Consider the following 19,795-nt stretch of genomic DNA (forward strand, 5'->3'; position numbering starts at 1 on the left):
TTCTTATCAAGCATTGCAGCCTCCTCCTTTGTTTACCCTTCACGTCCCTTCCCAGCCACCCCCAAGCCTCTCCCCCCCCCCCCGCACCAACGTTGTAAAGCTCGTTTTCGACATTACAACTTGTATTTCTCATTGTTGTAACAGGTCCACCTGTATCCTTAAACGACATATTTTTCCCCATCTCCTACACAAATTATATTGGCATCAAATATTGTGTAAGCAGGGGTTATACTGTGAGGGAGGGACATACAAAGAAACAAAGAGATAATCTTATAAATGCATTAGAAACAAATGAATGAAAGAAAAAAGCATTAAAATACATATCTAAGGGTTCATTTTCCTCACATCACTTTATCTGACCTTTTCCGCTTGACTCATACATATACTAGATATTGCAAGTAAAGGAAACCATGGGACCTATGTTTCTTTGGGCCTGGGTTACTTCACTTAATATAATTTTTTCCAAGTTTTTCCATTTCCTAACAAATGGGGCAATGCCATTCTTTCTGATGGAGGCATAGAATTATATTGTGTACATATACCACATTTTCTTGATCCATTCATCTACTGAGGGTCATCTGGGTTGGTTCCATATCTTAGCTATGGTAAATAATGCTGCAGTAAACATAGTTGTGCTGGTAGTTTTAGTGTGGTCTTGTTTGTAAACATTTGGGTAAATGCCCAAAAGTGGGATTGCTTGGTCATAGGGCAGCTCTATGTGAAGTCTTTTGAGGAACCTCCATACTGCTTTCCAAAGTGGTTGAAAATGTTTACACTCCCACCAACAATGCAGTAAGGTTCCCTTCTGTCCACATCCCTTCCAGCATCTGTTGTTGTTAGAGTTCTTGATTTTTGCCATTCTAACTGGAGTGAGGTGGTATCTCAATGTTTTTCATTTGCATTTCTTTTATGGCTAGGGATGTTGAGCATTTCTTCATGTGTCTATTGGCCATCCGCCAAAGCAGTATCTTGAAGACTCAGCTAGAGGGGTCTCCAGAACTCCAAGGGTCCTCAGAGCATACACCAACAACCACTGATTTAGAGATCACCCAACTTAACGGAGCTGAAATGAGGCATGAGAACTCAGAGAAATTTCCATTAAGATGGAAGAACTGTTCTCAATTATTTGACACTCATCAGTTGGCAGAAAGGGAATCCTCCATATCTGTCAGCTCAAAGACACTGAATTCCTTTCATTCAAACCAGACCCAAAATGCATTATTCTCTTCCCAGGTTACTAAGTACAATGACTTGAATCTCAGGTAAGACTAAGTCATGCAAAGGATTTGAAACTACCCCAGCCTTACTTAAAAACCACACCCACCCGGGGCACACAAATTAGGGAAATTGGGGAAGCTATCTGGGGGACTTTATTTGCAGAAGGTTAGGGACCACTATGGAGCCCCACCTACCTCAGCCTAGCCAAGACCACCACTTTTTCCACCCTCCAACCCTGTGCTCTTCCTCCTCCTCCCCCTATATTTGAGACTAGGATCCTAGGCCAATGCCATGCTCATCTTTGCGCCAATCTGGTTGCCACTCTAGCCTGCCTATATGTACACAATCTTCCTCATTGTGCAAGGCTATAGAAAAGTTGGATGTGTGTCCTCAGCAGTGTTACGCACAGAGGAAAACAGGTAGCATTGGGGAGCAGGAATCTGACACAGCCAACTCAGATCCCCATTTATACCTCTGGTGGTGGGGTGGACTTGATAGGCAGAGCCAGCAGGTGCTCCAACTCAGTCTCCCTACTGCTGCGTAATCAGAGGGCACTACAAGTTGCCACCTAGCCCTGGCATCCAGCTGCCAGCTGCAAGTTCATTATCATTGCTGTCACTCTATTTGGAACCTCTTGTCACACTGCCATCCACCTCCCACCGTGATTCACAAGAGAGGCTGAACCCTGGAATCTAGGAAGCAAGAGGATAGGTTTCTTCTACACAAATTATTTGTGTGCCAGAAGCAAAGAACAAGCCTAACTTCCATTTCCTATTGGAGGGCCTAGAACTGAAGGGGCATTATTCAGCTGTGATAAAAAGAATAAGCACAAACTGTTGGATTCCGTGACTGATCCACTTTCCATTCTGGGAAGTCAGGGGCTTAGGGCCTTGCCTTCATACTCAGGTTTTCTTTTTCTTTTCTCTTAAAAGTAGCTTGCTTTAGCTGATTCAAAACTTTGGCAAAGTAGCAGGGTATAAAATTAACTCCCCAAAATCAATGGCTTGTCTTTATGCCAACAATGAGAAAAGTGTGGCTGAAATTAGGAAAGCAACTCCATTTGTAATAACCCCCTCAAAAATAAAATACCTAGGAATTAACTTAACAAAAGTAGTGAAGGACATCTATGATGAAAACTTAAAAATCTTGAAAAAGGAAATCAAAACAGAACTTAGAAAATGGCAAAACCTCCCATGCTTCTGGATTGGAAAGATTAACATCGTGAAAATGGCAATATTTTCCAAGGCTATCTAAAAATTCAAAGCAATACCTATCAAAATCCCAACCACATTCTTCACGGAAATAGAAGAGGCAATCCAAAAATTCATATGGAACATTAAAAGACCCTGAATAGCAAAAACGCTCCTCAACGGAAAGAGCACTGCTGGAGGAATATCAATACCAAATTTGAAACTCTACTCTAAAGCCATAGCAATCAAAATAGCTTGGTACTGGCATAAGAACAGACCTCAGGACCAATGGAATAGAATTGAAAACCCAGAAATGAACCTACAGACCTATAGCCATCTAATCTTCGATAAGGGAGCTAAAAAAATAGAATGGAAGAAAGTCAGCCTCTTCAGTAAATGGTGCTGGCAAAATTGGATAACTACTTGTAGAAAATTAAAACTAGATCCTTATATATCACCCTGCACCAGAATCAACTCCAAATGGATCAAAGTCCTCAGTGTCAAAGCAGACACTCTGGAAACATTACAGGATGGAATAAGAGAAACCCTAGGTCTCCTTGACACAGGCCGAAATTTTCTTAATAGAGACCCAGAAACACAACAAATCAAAGAAAGGTTGGACAAATGGGATTACATGAAGTTGCAGAGCTTCTGCATGGCAAAGGACATACCAAGCAAGATCAATAGAAAGCCCACGGATTAGGAGAAGATCTTCACTAGCCATACAACAGACAAGGGTCTCATATCTAAAATATGCTTGCAACTCAAAAAATTAAATCCCCCAACAACAAATCCTCAAAGAAACAACTGCCCAATAAATAAGTGGGCTAATGACTTAAAGAGAAACTTCTCTGAAGAAGAAAGAAGGAGGGCCAATAGACACATGAAGAAATGTTCAACCTCCCTAGCCATAAAATAAATGCAAATCAAAACAACACTGAAATACCTCCTGACTCCAATTAGAATGGCAAAATTCAAGAACTCTAACAACAACAGATGCTGGAAGGGATGTGGACAGAAGGGAACCTTACTGCATTGTTGGTGGGAGTGTAAACATTTTCAACCACTTTGGAAAGCAGTATGGAGGTTCCTCAAAAGACTTCACATAGAGCTGCCCTATGACCCAGCAATCCCACTTTTGGGCATTTACCCAAATGTTTACAAACAAGACCACACTAAAGCTACCAGCACAACTATGTTTACTGCAGCATTATTTACCATAGCTAAGATATGGAACCAACCCAGATGACCCTCAATAGATGAATGGATCAAGAAAATGTGCTCTATATACACACTGAAATTCTATACCTCGATCAGAAAGAATGACATTGCACCATTTATTAGGAAATGGAAAGTCTTGGAAAAAATTATATTAAGTGAAGTAGCCAAGCACAAAGAAACATAGGTCCCATGGTTTCCCTTATTTGCAATATGTAGTATATGTATGAGTCAAGCCGAAAAGTTCAGATAATGTAATGTGAGGAAAATGAACCCTTATATATGTATTTTAATGTTTTTTCTTTCATTCATTTGTTTCTAATGCATTTAAAAGATTATCTCTTTGTTTCTTTGTATGTCCCTCCCCCACAGTATAACCCCTGCTTTCACTGTATTTGATGTCGGTATAATTTGTGGAGGAGATGGTGAAAAACAAGTTGTTTAAGGATACAGGTGGACCTGTTTCAACAATGAAAAGTACAAGTTGTCATGTCGAAAACGAAATTTACAACTTTGGTGCAGGGGGTGGGGGGAGGATTCGGTGGGAGGGCAGGGAGGAGGCTGGAAAGGGATGTGAAGGGTAAACAAAGGAGGAGGCTGCAATGCCTGGTAAAAAATGTACTCATTATCTTGCCCATGTAATTGTAACCCCTCTGTACAGTATGTTCACAAAAAATTTAAATTAAAATTAAGAAAAGTAGCTTGCTTTATTACTTGGGCCATAGGTCTACCACTGTCTAATTTTTGTTTCATTTGGCTTTTGCTCAGAGTGTGAAAACTCAGCTCCTGCTCATAGTATATTTTTGTTTAAGGCCCTCATTGGGAAATTTTGTTGAGTTGGGGGTTGAAATTAATTCCTAGTGACTCTTTCTGAGGTTTATATTATTATTGTGACTAGGTGATTACATAAATTTCTCTTATCGCAGAGAATTGTGGAAAAGTAATATTTAGTTGAAGTCACAAATATATTTTAACCTTCACAAGGTAAATTGTCATTATCATGGTCTAAATTTTGTGAATTCTGTAAGCTTTGACAATACAATTCTATAAGCTTTGACAATACAATTATTTCTTCCAGGTGATATTTACATTTCTTTCCTTTTGCTTATTGTAAGATGTTCTGACTTTCGCTCTCATCCCTCCCATCTCTTTCTGAGGTTTTATTGATTTACTTAATTAATTGAAGGGTAGAAGGCTATACTACTTGAGCCACAGCTCAACTTTTGCCTTTTTTATGTGGTTAAAATGAGGCAAGAGTCCCATGGGTAGTCAAGGACAGTAAAGAGAGGCTAGAAATTGGAGGATTATATTTCAAAGTCAGCCTTGTAAAGAAATTCCATGAGACTCTTATCTCCAGTCAAACACTAATAGGCAGAAGATAGTAGACCTGTAGCCATGAACAAAACACTTCATCTTTAAGTCCCTCAACTGAACACAGTGAAGCAAATTTCATGTACTTTCCTGCCCAACATGGCTTTCAACCATGATCTGCAGATTTCAGCGGCCTTAGCCTTCAGGATTATAACTGTGAGTCAACATTTAGAAATCTTTAATTACCTCTTCTTTCACCTTTTCAGTTATTTATTATTTCTTTTTTTTGTCATTTGTTCTTAGGCACTAGCTCTCATGCTCAGTTTTTCCTTTCCTCTTGAAAGTACCATGCTCTACAACTTTGACCACAGGTAAACTACAGGCTGTTTCTCTTTTTTGTAGCTCTTCTTCTAGGGCTCAAACTCAGGTAAATGTGACTGAGGTTCTTTTTGTTTGTTTGTTTGATTAATTGAGTGGTGGTTGTTAAGTCTTGAAATTAAGTCATGATGAGTCTCCTTGAGGTTTTATTTACCTTTACCTTAATGGTAGTTGGTTTCACTACTTGAACCATAGCTCAACTTCTGCATCTTTTGTGGTTAATAGGAGATTAAAATATCAATAGCAAGCCAAGAGCATTACAGAGAGGACTGAAATTTGAGAATCATGGTTCAAAGCCAGTCTTGCGCAACAAAGTCAATGAGACAATTATATCTAATAAGCACCAACACGTAGGAAGAAGTAGACCTCCAGCAATGAGCAAAGCATAGCAAGTTCAAGCCTCAGTATTGAACACAGTAAAATGTCTCCTGCCCAGGCTGGTTTTGAACCACTGTCCTCAGAACAGGTAGGATTACAATTTTTATTTAGAAAGCTTCAATATCCTCCTTTTTGCACCTTTTCATTTATTTGATTGTCTCTTCCTCCTTTTTGAAAGTTCATGTCTTTTATTATTAGGGCATACCCATTTAGGCTCAGTAATTAATTAATTAATTGATTGATTGATTTTGTCAATTGTAGGGCTTGAACTCAGTGCCTACGCACCGGCCTTCAGGGACAAAGCAGGCACACTACCACTTTCAGCCACAGTGCCACTTCTACTTAGTTGGACAAAACAGTCACCAGGGGACTTTTCAGCCTAGGCTGGCTTCCAATTGTCATCTTCAGATCTAAGCTTCCTGAGTAGCGAGGATTACACACATGAGCCAGAGGCACCTGGCTTGTTTTTTAGATCAAAACTAACAAGCTATACATTTAGGCCACACTAGTTCACTGACTTCACTGTCCATGAGAGTTTTGGCTTTTTTTTAATTGTGAAAATTCTGTACAGAGGGGTTACAATTACTTGAGCAAGGTAATGAGTACATTTTTTATCAAGCATTGTTGCCTCCTCTGTTTCCCCTTCCCATTTTTTCCCATCCCCCCCACACCCCCCGCCCCACGCGAAAGTTGTAAAGTTCGTTTTTTGACATAACATCTTGTACATCTCATTGTTGCAATGGGTCCACCTGTATCCCTATTTAAACAATTTTCTCCCTTCCCCTCAACAAATTATAACATCATCACATACAGTGAAACAGGGTAATACCATGGGGAAGGGACATGCAAAGCAACAAAGAAATCATCTTATAAATATGTTAAGAAAAATAGCAAGAAAGAAAAACCATTTGAATCATTTTTTTTTTTTTGCTCAAAGCTAGCACGAACAAAAACTCTACTCTTGAGGGTTTTTTTTTTGAGGGGGAGCGGGCAGAGGCTTGAATTCAAGGCCTACTTACTCTCGCTGAGGATTGTTTTGTTTTTGGTATTTTGTTTTTCATTTCAAAGCTAGCAGGCTCTACTATTTGAGCCGTAGCTTAACTTCAATCTTTTATTTTTTGGTGGTTAATAGGAAATAAGAGTCCCATGGAAACCAATAGCACTACACAGTATCCTAAAATCTAAGGATTACAGTTTAAAGCCAGTCTGGGCTTTGAAAGCCCATCAGTCTAATCTCCAATTAACCACATGAGACGGTAAGTAGTAGTTTTAAACTTGAGCAAAAAATCTCAAGTTCTAGCCCATGCCTAGCACACTCAAGTTAGTTGGGCTTTCCTGCCCAGGCAGGCTTCGAACTGTGATCCCTAGATTTCAGATTGGATTAAAGGTATGCGTCTATATTTTAAAAACTCATTGACTCTTTTCTTCTTCACATACATTCACTTGTTTATTTGTTGGTTCTCTGGCTTGTTTTGAGGGCCTCACCAATCTTGCTGAAGGATAGCATGCTCTAAAACAGTTGCACTTTGGTTCAGTTTTTGGTTTTGGTGGTTAGCTGGAAGTAAGTATAGAGATTAACATAGGGTCCTGAATTGTGCTGATTGTGATTCAACGTCAGGAGCAAGGAAAGTTCATGAGACTGTTATCTCAAATTAACCTCCAAAAGATCAGAAATGGTCAAAAAATACTTGTAGTTCATATCCCAGAAAGGCACATACACACTCATGCACACACACACACACATACACACACGCACACAATGGTCTTTCCTGTCCTGGCTGGCTTGGAATGGTGATCCTCAATTTCAGTGTTTTGAGTAGGTAGAATTACAAGTGTGATCCACCAGATTCTTGGTCATTTTATCATTTTTAGTAGACTCTTTGTGCTCTCTTCCACTTTTAAAAAAATTATTTTGTGGTTTTCTTAGTGCTACATCTTTTTTTCACTTAGCTTTTTTTATGCTCAAGGTTGCTGCTGTACCACTTCAACCACAGCTCAACTTCTGACTTTTTGCTGATTAGTTGGAGATAAGACGCTCATAGATTTTCCTGTCCAGGCTGACTGTGAACTGCAGTCCTCAGATTTAAGGATACTGTGTAGTTCCCTTGGCTTCCTGTGGGACACCGTCCTATTTACCACCAAAAGAAAAGTATGTGGGGCAGAAGTTGATCTGTGGTTCAAATAAGAGAGCCTGCTATCCCTGAATTAAAAAAAAAAAATACTTGTAAATCTAATTCGGCTACTAATTGTACACACTGCTTGTTCTATTCAAATAAAAATGAAACAGAAACAACTTATGCACAGTGACCAGGTAATAAGGATTCCTGACTGATAACCAGAAACGAATTCCTAAACTCATCTCCTATAGCCTTTTTTAGATAAAATTGGTCATTTGTGTAAGCTGAGGAGAGATTAAAGAACAAGACTTTACAGGCCAGTTACACAGGACTTGGGAATCAGGATCCATTGGTAAAGCTTTTCAGAGAATGACTAAAAACACACTCTTCACCATTCCAAATGGTTCTTCCTTCTGTGCAAGGGAAAGAGAGGTGAGAAGGAATAAATATGGAAAAAGTAAGAAGCATCAAACAAGGTAAATAATGTTAACTTTATTAGATAAAGTAAAACATAGGTGTACAGGGTACAATCCAGAAAAGGACATGTCACCTCTGTGTGGATCCCAGTTAATTTAGTTAATAAAATTAATCGATGGTAAGGAGTAAAACCTTCTATTGATTTACAGAAAGGAGGTATATGGTGAGCAAGTCAATTTAATAACCTCAAGGATTTTGAACACAAAGGAGTGAAAGTTTTGGACTCTGCTTGAGCAACAGGAAGGAACAGAGCTGAGGAGGACTGAGATGTGCAGACATTGCCCAAGAAAGACATCAAGTGTTCTTATGAATGCTGGTTTCCAGGGGCCCATGCCTGTAATCCTAGCTACTCAGAAGGCTTAGATCTGAGGATTGTGGTTTGAAGTCATTTGGGATAAGAAAGTTTGTAAGCTTTTTATCTTTTACAGTTCAAGAATATTCTTATTTGATGCTAATTGTAACCCAAGGCAGTGCAATTGGATACCAAGCTGAAGAATATTAGAAAATACACAGACAAGTGTAGACAAAACGAACAAAATCAATGAGGACCCAGGGTACCAAGGCTCAATGGCACCTGGGCTCCAGGTCACACAAGCAATCATATTTATTTGAATTCACACTGGGAAGGTTACCATGGATACATGCAAAAATGAAGCATCAATATTACAATCAGAGCCACCACAGTGAGTAACACTGGTTCCCTTATTGTTTTGAGAAAGGAGACTTCTCTTTTATCTCCCAGGTTTCAAGGCCTTTAAAGCACTATGGAAAGGGCAATAGTTTAACCCTCTCCGGAGCTCTGTTTTAACCCTTCCATGGCCAGATATCATCTTTCAGAGTACTATTGAGGTGATGTTCAACCTCTCAAAACTTTTCTAGATTCAACAAATCAGCTTGAGTCCAATACACATATTAATATTAGTAGCATGTATTACAAACACAGTAAAAAGAGAAAAAATAATATTAGACCTTTAAACAGAAATAACTGACTGCATTCTTTTATCCGGTACAAGAAATTTAACACTGTTGTCTAAGTCTCTAATAACACTTTTTTTAGATATAACTTCACGGCTTTCATAAAACCTCCTACATAGTCCTTAGAGTGTCTTTTTGACTCCCATTTTTATATGTTACATTTGCATAGTAGTATAGTATGTCATCTTTAAAATCATATCACCTCATAATTAAAGTTTATCGTGTAAGTAAGTACTTGTGATACTCCAATAAAATATCACAAAAGTTGGAAATGGAGCTATGGCTTAAGAGCTATAGTGCAAGTCTTGAGCCAAAGAAGCTCAGGGGCAGTGTCCAGGCCCAAAGTTTAAGCCCTAGTTTCCACACATACACATCCCCCCATCCATCACCCAGACACACAATCAGATGATAATGTCTATCAAGTTCTTCCTTAGGATGATCTTGATGATGTCAGCAACTGTATCAAGTTTCTATCTCTCTTCCATGCATTTGTGGTAGTAGACAGCAGAGTCACTCTAATATAACATGTGCCTAAGACTTGTCCATGAGCAAAAGCAGTTATGTAACATATCCATCACAATGTCCAGCTCTCTTGATAGTAGATCTGCCCATCTTGGGACTTGATGGGACCCATGTACTCTTCAACTGGCTTTCCCATCCTCGGTGCCAACTGCTTCAATGTTTCACCATCCACACCAAAGAGGCTTTCAAAACCCCTCCCAAATTATCTGAATCCTGGATGCCTGCGATGTCACGAAGACACTCTGTGGGTATTCCCCTCTCTGACAGGCCATTTTAACTCCTATGCTCTCCTCACAGTTGTAGGCAATGGTCTCTGAGGGACTTCAGTGCCAAATCTTCGAGAGATTTAGTTTCATTGTTTCCATAAGCTCTGGGAAATCATGCAGTAAAGGGTCCAGGTTAGAAACATAGGGGTATACATACCTCCTCATTCTGGAGGTTTTCATGTATGTTCTCTTGGCCATTGAACAGAAGTGGGGTCTCTAAAAGGAAACTTGTATGGTGATCTTTCTGCTTTGGTCCATACAACAAAGAACCACTTTCCCATCCCTTCAATGATTTTGACAAGCTCCATGTGATTCATGCTGAACTGCTTTCAATGCTGTATCAATGTAGAGGTCACAACTGGATGTTGTGTGGATAGCTGTCCATGCTTGATCCTGAGTTCCCTTGACATGCAGGGACCAAAACTCCATGTTGGGAAAGTGAGAGCATGATTAGCTGGCTTATATCTGTGTAGTCTGAATGACACCAGTAGGCATTGAGGCCTCCTCTTTATGTCCAAGTACCCTCAGCATATTGATAAAGATTGACACACCATGGCAAGTCTTCACAAAAAAATTCTGACCTGGTCCTGGGCATTATCTCAAGCATCTCACCCACTTCTAGCAACTTCCCTTCTTTCAAGGTCTTGCCAATTCTCCTCTTTGTGTTCTCAGGTAAAATACTGCTGTCAGTGAGTAAAGAGCAGAGGACAAGGAAGCAGGTACTCTAGAGAAAGTAAATACTGAAACCTCTTCCATGGTGAGAAGATAATTAAACCTGCAACTATAGAATAGCAAAGGAGTTAAGATGGTTATGCACACAGTTTGTGCACAAAAATGCCAGACCTAGAATGCCGTGTTCAGAGTTTCAGTCCATAATCGTCTGTAACAAAGGCATCACAGTTACAGATAAACCAAGTTCATAATGTCTTTTCTTGCACTCAGGAAATGGACACTATCCCTGAAGTTTATTTTTTCCCCTCAAGGCTACTACTTCACCACTGGAACCACAATTCTACTTCTAGTTTTTTGGACATAATTGGAAATAGAATTCGTACAGGCTTTCCTGCCCAAGTTGGCTTCAATCACTGATCCTCAACCTCATGAATAGCTAGGATTAGAGGATTGGCCATTGAGCCTGGCAACAACTCTCTTCCTTTTTATTTCTTTTGCTTTGTTCCTTTTTTCCAGTTATGGGCCTGAATTCTAGGCTTTGGCACTGTCCCTCATCTCTTCAGCTGAAGGCTAGTCTCAACCACTTGAGCCACAGCGTGATTTCCAGCATAGTTTCTGCTTAAGTGGTAATGAGCAATTGAATCCAGGGCCTTATGCATGCAAGGCAAGCACTCTACCACTGAGCCACCTTCCCAGCCTCATCTTTCCTTTTCTTAAAAAAATATTATTAGGAAGATGATGTTCAGAGGAATAACAGTTAAGTCAGTTAAACAGTTGTCAGGTAAAGAATCCATTTTGGGGGGACAATTACACCCCTTTACTGTTTCTCAGTTTATACCTTTGTGGCTTTTTTCTGGTTAACTGGAGATAAGAATCTTGCAGACTTTGCTTCCCAGGGTGATTTTGAACCGTGATCCTCAGATATCAGTCTGCTAATGAGTTAGGATTACAGGCTTGAATCTGAAAGACAAGAAGACTGTTCTGAATGTTGTCCTATATTGGTTATAGGGCTGTGGGCCTGAATGGACTTATGCAGTGAATGCCAGGCAGATCAGTCATCTGGAAGCATGTGTCCCTACTTAACCCTGACTGACTCTCAGAACAGATAGGTGATGCTTTCAGGGCAAGAACCAGTTTGTACCAGCTCAACAGAAGTCCTCACTATATAGGTCTTATTCAACAACTATTGGGTTGCTTATATTATCAAGACATTTTCTTTCTTAAGAACTTTTTCATTGTAAGATTGCAATAACTACAGATTCATAATGGTCTAGGAATACATGTCTGCTATCAGCTTTAATACCAAAGCCACATAGCTGCTACAAATCATGTTTTATTGATCTTATAATAGTTCTTGAATATTAGTCTTTATTAGTAATTATATTATTAATATAAGTATTAAAGTTCTTCAAACATATTTCTCTTATTAAATGAATCCTTACAGTGACATTGAAAGCATCTTCTGGAGCAGCATTGGAAAAGATACTTGGATAATACTAAGAATGAAGGATGAGAAGTGTGAAAAACAGAACTAAGAGAATTACCAGTGTGACTGGGAAACATCTTCTACAGAGCAGAATCCCAGATTTCTGGAAACATATCATGTGAGAACAGGGCTTCAAACAGTACATGTGACCATATGGGTGAGCCTCAATGTTGCCACATAGATGTTATTCTTATTCCTATATGAAAGTCTCATGTTCGATGGGCTTTCACAACCCCAGATTTATGAAATTTTGCTGCCTTCTTTCCTTCCATATTACTTCATACTTTGCTATTGAGTGTAATTATTCTTTCAAAACATGAAAACTCAACACCATCTCTTGGACTGAGGCAATTCCTGTCTCCCTATGAATAGATCTGTTATTTAAGAGGCTTCCTTGGGCTGGGTAGGTGGCTCAGTGGTAGAGCACATGCCTTGCATGCTTGAGGCCATGGGTTCGATTCCTCAGCACCACATAAGCAGAAAAATGCCAGAAGTGGCGCTGTGGTTCAAGTGGTATAGTGCTAGCCTTGAGCTGAAGAGCTGAGGAACAGCACCCATGCCCAGAGTTCAGGCCCCACAACCGGACAACCCCCCCCCCAAAAAGAGGCTTCTTGACAGGTGCCAGTGCATCCCTTCTTTAATACTAGCTTCTCAGGAGGCTGGGATCTGAAGGTCACAGTTGAAGCCTGCCTGGGTAGGAAAGTCCATCAGATTCTCATCTCCAATCAATTACCAAAAAAGTCAAAAGTGGAGCTGTGGCTGAGGTGGTAGAACACTAGGCTGGAGCAAAAAATGCATAAGGACAGGCAGCACCCAGCCTGAGCCTGAGCCCCAGACCAGCCTTCAGGCACACACACACACACACACACACACACACACACACACACACACACACACACACACACACACACACACACACACAAGTGGCTTTCTGCCAGACATGTCATGTGGGCCCATGAAATGTTTGGAGACGCCTCTTCAAATGGACTTGCCCTTGTATTTATTCAGTAATGTGGAAATTGACTCTCAGTCACCTATAGGTCCATTGGTTCAGGATTTTTACTTTGCATCCCACTTCCTTTGCTAGTTTTTTGAGGTGAGTCTTGTAGCTCACACAGATGTCAATACACTTCAAGATGCTGCTAACTGTCTCAGGGTCTGCATTGACACTACACATGGAAAAAGAAAACATGACCTGAGAGCCTCTGCTTACTCTGAGGACCAGCTATCCAAGCAACGGCAGCTTCCTATGAATGCAAACTGGAATCCAGGCTCAGGTTGTTCACAACAGACAGATGTGAGTTGTGTAAGGCTTGAATTGTTCTAAGGAATAGCAGAGAATTGAGGAAGGCAGAGGAACTGGGAAAAGACAATCTACCTTCCCATGTTTCCTTGCAGTTCCTGGTCCACATTATATCCTTTGCTAATTGTTCTGCTGTGTGTGTGTGTGTGTGTGTGTGTGTGTGTGTGTGTGTGTGTGTGTGTGTGTGTGTGTTTGAGAGTGTCAGTGGATGTTTGCACGTGTACAGTGGTTCTGGGCCTTGAATTAAGGGGCTGGACACTGGGAAGGCAGGGTGAATATGAGCAAGTACATCATATGTGTGTGTGGAAGTAACTCCATCAAACCTCTGAGTGTGCAACTAGTAATGAAAGTGAAAAAATGATTAAGCAATGCTCAAAATCCTCCATAAGCTATTTAGAAATAACTTTAAAAAAGGGTCAGGAAGCATAGTTGGTAGGGGATATGAAAACATCTGTAGTTAAAACTGTGGGATTATTCAAGCAAGGTGCTGGTGGCTCATGCTTGTACTCCTAGATATTCAAGAGGCTGAGATCTAAGGATCATTATTTGAAACCTGCCCAGGCTGAAAAGTTATCACATTCTATATAAGATATACTACTCAGAATAAGCTCAAATGGGGCTTAAGCAGTAGAGTGCCCAAATTCAAACCACAAGACTGGCAGAAAAAAAAAGAAATAGTCCAAACTTAATATGTCTAAGGAGTTTTAGACTAAATGTCGTATATAAACAAGGTACTATATTTTGGGGCTCATTTGTTGTTGTTGTTTTAAATATATCATGTATATTCTTCCTCCTACAATATATCCCCTTTTGACTTTGACTTGACTTTGTTACCGTGCACCTTGTATATACATTTTTCTAATTTAGGGAGGGGAACCAAAATAACAAAAATGCTGAAACAAGGACACAGGATGACCCATTGCAACAATGATATCCATAGGACAGTATGTTAGAAATGAATTTTACAACTTTGGGTGGGGAAGGGTGGAGGAGAAGGTAAGGGATAGTAGAAAAAAACAAGGGAAGGGGTAACAATGCTTGACCAGAAATGTACTCATTGCCTTATTCATGTAACTGTAGCCTTTCTATAGAATCTTCACAATAAAATAAGATTTAGAAAATGAAAAATATCTAGTTACAGCTAAAGTACGAAAGGAAAAATCCTTTCATTCATTTGCCTGTGGCAACAGAAATTAGAAATACACAGTCAATAGATATTTATTGCAAACCCCACACAGATTCATGCCCATGGCTACTTCACCCTCCTTGTCTTCAGGGGAAAATCAGGAGGAATCAGTACAAGCTTCCTATCCAATAGCAGTCTACTCAATTCCTGTACCAAGACTGCCATCTGTAGTGCATCAGATGGAAAAAGTTATCATTCCTTCCAAAAGCGTCTCAAATGAGCCCTATAAACCATAGCCTCCAACTGTCCTGATTTAACTCTTATTTCCCTTCCCAAGCTACAAATACATATAAACTTGTGGAGGGCTCTACAGAGATGGACAATGACTTATAAAACATATACTGTTTCACACCTGTAGAAAATTAAAACTAGACCCTTATAAAGCACACTGCACAAGAACCAACTCCAAAGGGATCAAAGACCTCAGAGCCCAAGAAGATACCCTGAAAACATTACAGGAAGGAAAAGGAGAAACTCCAGGGCTCATGGCACTTGCCAAAAGTTTCTTAATAAAGACCCAGAAACACATAAAATCAAAGAAAGGTTGGACAAATGAGATTGCATGAAACTGCAGACCTTCTGCACGACCAAGGACATAGCTATCAAGATCAAGAGAAAGCCCAACGATTTGGAGAAGATCTTCACTAGGCTTACAATGGACAAGGATCTCATATCTAACATATAATTAGACCTCAAAAAATTAAATCCTCCAAAAACAAATCCTCAAAGAAACAACTGCCTGATAAATAAGTGGGCTAAAGACTTAAAGAGAAAGGTCTGAAGAGGAAATAGGAATGGCCAATAGACACATGAAAAAATGCTCAAATTCTTTAGCCATAAAAGAAATGAAAATCAAGACAATGTTGAGATTCCACCTCACCCCAGTTTGAATGGCTATAAGCCACAAATTTTATAATCACTTATGCTGGAGGGGATGTGGTCAAAGGGAACGTCCTGCATTGTTGGGGGGAGTGTAAACTTGTTCAACCACTTTGGAAAGGAGTATATTAAAACTACCAGCACAACCATGTTTATTGCAGCATTATTTACCAAAGCTAAGATATGGAACCAACCAGATGCCCCTCAGTATATGAATGGATCAAGAAAATATACACAATGGAATTCCATGCCTCCATCAGAAAGAATTAGGCAGATACCTGAGGAGCAGCCGGGATGCCGCTGATCAGAGCCGCTTGAGGCTAGGGCTGCACCTTCTCTGCCCTGATAGGCATCCTACTCTTGCAGGATTAGTGCAGCTTTTGACCTACCAGGTTATGTTGGAGAAAATGTCAAGTTGAGATGTACCTTCAAGTCATCTTCATATGTCACTGACAAACTGACCATAGACTGTAAGTACCGTCCTCCCAGCAGCAGTCGCACAAAATCTGTATTTCACTATCAGTCTTTCCAGTACCCAACCACAGCAGGCACTTTTCAGGATCAGATCTCCTGGGCTGGAAATGTATACAAAGGGGATACATCCATAAGCATAAGCAACCCTAACCTGTTGCGACCACCTCGACCAGCAAGGAAGACATGACCCGGGATTCTTCTCAAAGCAGTTTATTCGGGAACCTCATCTGCAAGCTTCTCCTTCCCCGCACCCGCACTCCGGTTATAAGCCTCCTGGATGGCCAATCCCGAGGTGCCATGCGGCATATACAAATAGGGTCACAAATACAGAAGCAAGCCAGTAGCCAAGCCATAGCCATATAAGGAGTTGTTATTCACAGAGAGCACTCGCCATCGGGAAGGCGGAAGGCGGAAGCCAGTGCCATCTTTGGTCTGGCCCCTGCAGCTCTCCACACAATAGGACATTCAGCTGTTCTGTGAAGAATCTCCCAGATGTGCACCATGACATCCCCCTGATGGAACTAACAATCACAGAAAGGGGTTTTGATACCATGCTGTCCTCTGTGGCCCTTCTTTCTATTCTTGTTTTCATTCCCTCAGCAGTAGTTATTGTTCTGATGCTTGTGAGAATATCAAGGAAGGCTGCAGAGATGAAAAAGCAGAGAAAGTCTGGCTATAAGAAGAAGTCTTGGAGTTCCAGGAAGATGGCAGAGGAGAAACTGGAGGTTAAACAAGCTCTCCCATAGAAAGCAGTTTTAGTGTTCCAGTGAACAGACCTAAGTCAGAGAATCACAAGTGTGCCATCACAGTACAGAGAGTTAGGCCAGAGAAGGAAAATCCTGGCAAGGAGACAGATCTGAGCACTTGCCAGCATTTGCGGCTATGGCTGTGGCTGCAGCAGCTGCAGCCATAGCCGCCATACCTGCAACACAGAGAGTCCGGGATGAAAGAGCCAGATGCGGCAAGTGAGCAGATTCTATTCAACACCAGCAAGAACCGACAAGGAGAAGACATCTTCATCCTGCAGTTAGCAGATCAGAGACAGCCCAGGAACCAAGACTCGGCGTGAGTAGAAGCCTGACGTCCTCACTCCTTCTCAGAGAGCAGAGGAGGGAAGCCACCTCTCATCCCCCACTACTGGAGATCTCCATCTTTGATACTGACAAGGGCCTGGCTGAGCTGCTAGCTCCAAATCAGGCCTTGGAAGAAAACTGGAGTCATTTAGGAGCTCACAAGAACCTAACCTGACGTGCCAGACTCAGCTCAACCCAGGGAAAAGTCACCCGGCTCAGGCTGCCAGGCCCAGGAGTGGCTTTCTTCACTAGGAAACAGAGCAACAGTCTGTCCATCCCTTTAGCAGCCTCTACAATCAATTGAAAGTCAGTAAACATAAATCCTGAGAATGGCTCCAGGCTGGGCTCTGTGAGTGTCTCAGGAGCTAACCCCTCAGGGAAAATCTACTTTTTGCTGAAAGGCCTCCACTCTACCCAGAACCTAGCCTCATCACAGCATCTCCAAAGTAGAGGAACAAGCCATCTCCCTCTTGTGATACTCAAAACAGATTTCCTTCCCATTGAACAAGACTGGGAGAAGGATCACAAAATCCTGGGTAAAGCAGAGCATTTTTGTGCCTTCTCAAACAAACTGACTTAAGAAACCAACCAAGCCACAGGAAAATAAAACACCACAAGAAGACCAGAGACTCCAACAAGAGGCTGGTTATGGACACAAGGGAAATACAGGACTTTCCTAACCCTACCCAAAAAAATCAAAAAAAAAAAATTTTAACTTTCATAAGTTTTTTTTCTAAAACTTCTTTTAATTCTTACCTTTAAAAAATTGTTTTCTAGTAACTTTTTTTCTCCCTCTTATAATTTTTATTTTAGGGGTATATGTGTGTGTGCATGTTTTCTTTCTTTTTTAAAAAAAAACATTTATTTTTTTGTTTTTTGTTTAGCTCTATTTAACTTTTAATCTTTTTTTCTTCCTCATTCTTTTCACCTTTTTGTCTCTTTCATTCTTCTTTGTATGACTTAATTGCTGTTCTGTACATCCTCAGATTACTTGTAGTTGATTATTAGATCTTATCCCCCACAGAGTACACAATTAATCAAGAAATATATTCATCAATTCAAAACCTCTTAGACTTACATTCTTTAATAGCAGTACTATTTATACCTATATAATATTTTAATTTTTTTTATTTTTAAGTTTTTCACGTCTCCTTTATATCCCTCCACTTCTCTAATTATATCCTCACTCTTCTCTGAATATTTCGTTTTTATATTTGCATAATTTTTAAGCATTGCACTTTTTAATTTTTAAATTTTGCTTTTCTATTTTTTCGTGTCTCTTTTTTTCTCTTTCTCTTTCTTCTTTTTTTATCTCTCTCTATTTTCATACTATCCAACCTATTTCCCGCTTTGAGATTTTGATTTAGTTAAGTTAATTCTCCCTGTGCCTTCCCACATCCCTCGATTCCTATTTTTACCCACATATCTCCCTAAACCTAATAATTTCTGGTTTGCCAAATTCTTCTTTGCTGTTCATAGCCCATTAATATATAGTTGTTTGATGTTGAAGAGATATATCTGTTGAATTAGATTGTATCTGCAGAATTTGGACAGTGCAACTACAAATTTTGGGTGATGCTTGTCTTAAGATAGTGTTCTAGCACCAAACTGGTGTTACTTTCATCCAAAATGGGCAGAGTAAGCCAGAAAAACACAAGAAAAAAGACAACTGTGGGTATCTTAACTCCCACTCATAATAATCAGGGGACAGAACAGATAATGCAATCCAGAGGAGAGTTCCCAAATAGCTCTACAAACACTGCTGGTAAACATGGTAAATGAACAAAGGACTCTATATGGCCATGAAAAGGAGAGAGAGGAGGCAAACCAAAGGTTAATACAGGAAAAGATTGAAAACTTGCAAAGACTTTCTATGAATGTGATAGGGAGAGAGAAGGGGCAAACCAAAGGTTAATACAGGAATATCATGAGCGTGAGGAAGCTACTCAAAAACTGATACAGGAATTGCTTGATCAGGTTGAGATCACTCAAAGAGAAAGGCAGGAATGGCGTGAGCAGGCTGAGAACACTCAAAGAGAACTACAGGAATGGCATGAACGTGAGAAGCTAAGCAAAGAGTAATACAGGAATTGAGAGAGCAAAATGAGAATGCATAAAGATCACTAAAGGCATTGTTGGAATCCATTAACAAAGAGCTGAATGAGATCGGGGAGACCACAAAGGGAATACTAAACGGAACCCAACAGAAGGAATGGGAGTCCAAGGAAACCATAACCAATCAACTAAGTGATTTGAGAATAAACACTGAACACCAAATTAAGGAAGTAAAGAAGTACATTCAAGATGTAAAACAAAGCTGCAACAAAAATTTGAAGCCATGAAAGCTGACCAATTACAAGGAAAATAAATAAAAAAGAAAGTCGAAACTCTTGACAGCAGGTTAGACCATGCAGAAGATCAAATCTCGGGGATTGAAGACAGCCTAGATATTACAGAGAAAGAACATACAACCATCCAAGATAAGTGTAAGAAATATGATAGATCTATTCAAAACTTGGAAGACACCATCAGAAGGCCTAATCTGAGGATAATGTGTGTAGAGGAGCACCTAGAAACAGAAGTTAATGGTTAGGAAATTTATTTAACAAGATCCTAGCAGAGAACTTCCCAATCATGCAAAAAGATAGGCCTATTCAGATACAAGAGACTTT

At 40.1% G+C, this 19,795-nt stretch overlaps 1 pseudogene; it reads left to right on the forward strand.

Annotated features, from left to right (window-relative positions):
• The window catches only part of LOC138809255 (myelin protein zero-like protein 3 pseudogene), a 35,051-nt pseudogene extending 18,255 nt beyond the window's left edge, over positions 1 to 16,796 (forward strand).
• Positions 16,797 to 19,795: the final 2,999 nt, after the last annotated feature.

Source organism: Dipodomys merriami, unplaced genomic scaffold (genome assembly GCF_024711535.1).
Source record: "Dipodomys merriami isolate MVZ:Mamm:240054 unplaced genomic scaffold, mDipMer1.0.p SCAF_1024, whole genome shotgun sequence".
NCBI classification, from domain to species: Eukaryota; Metazoa; Chordata; class Mammalia; order Rodentia; family Heteromyidae; genus Dipodomys; species Dipodomys merriami.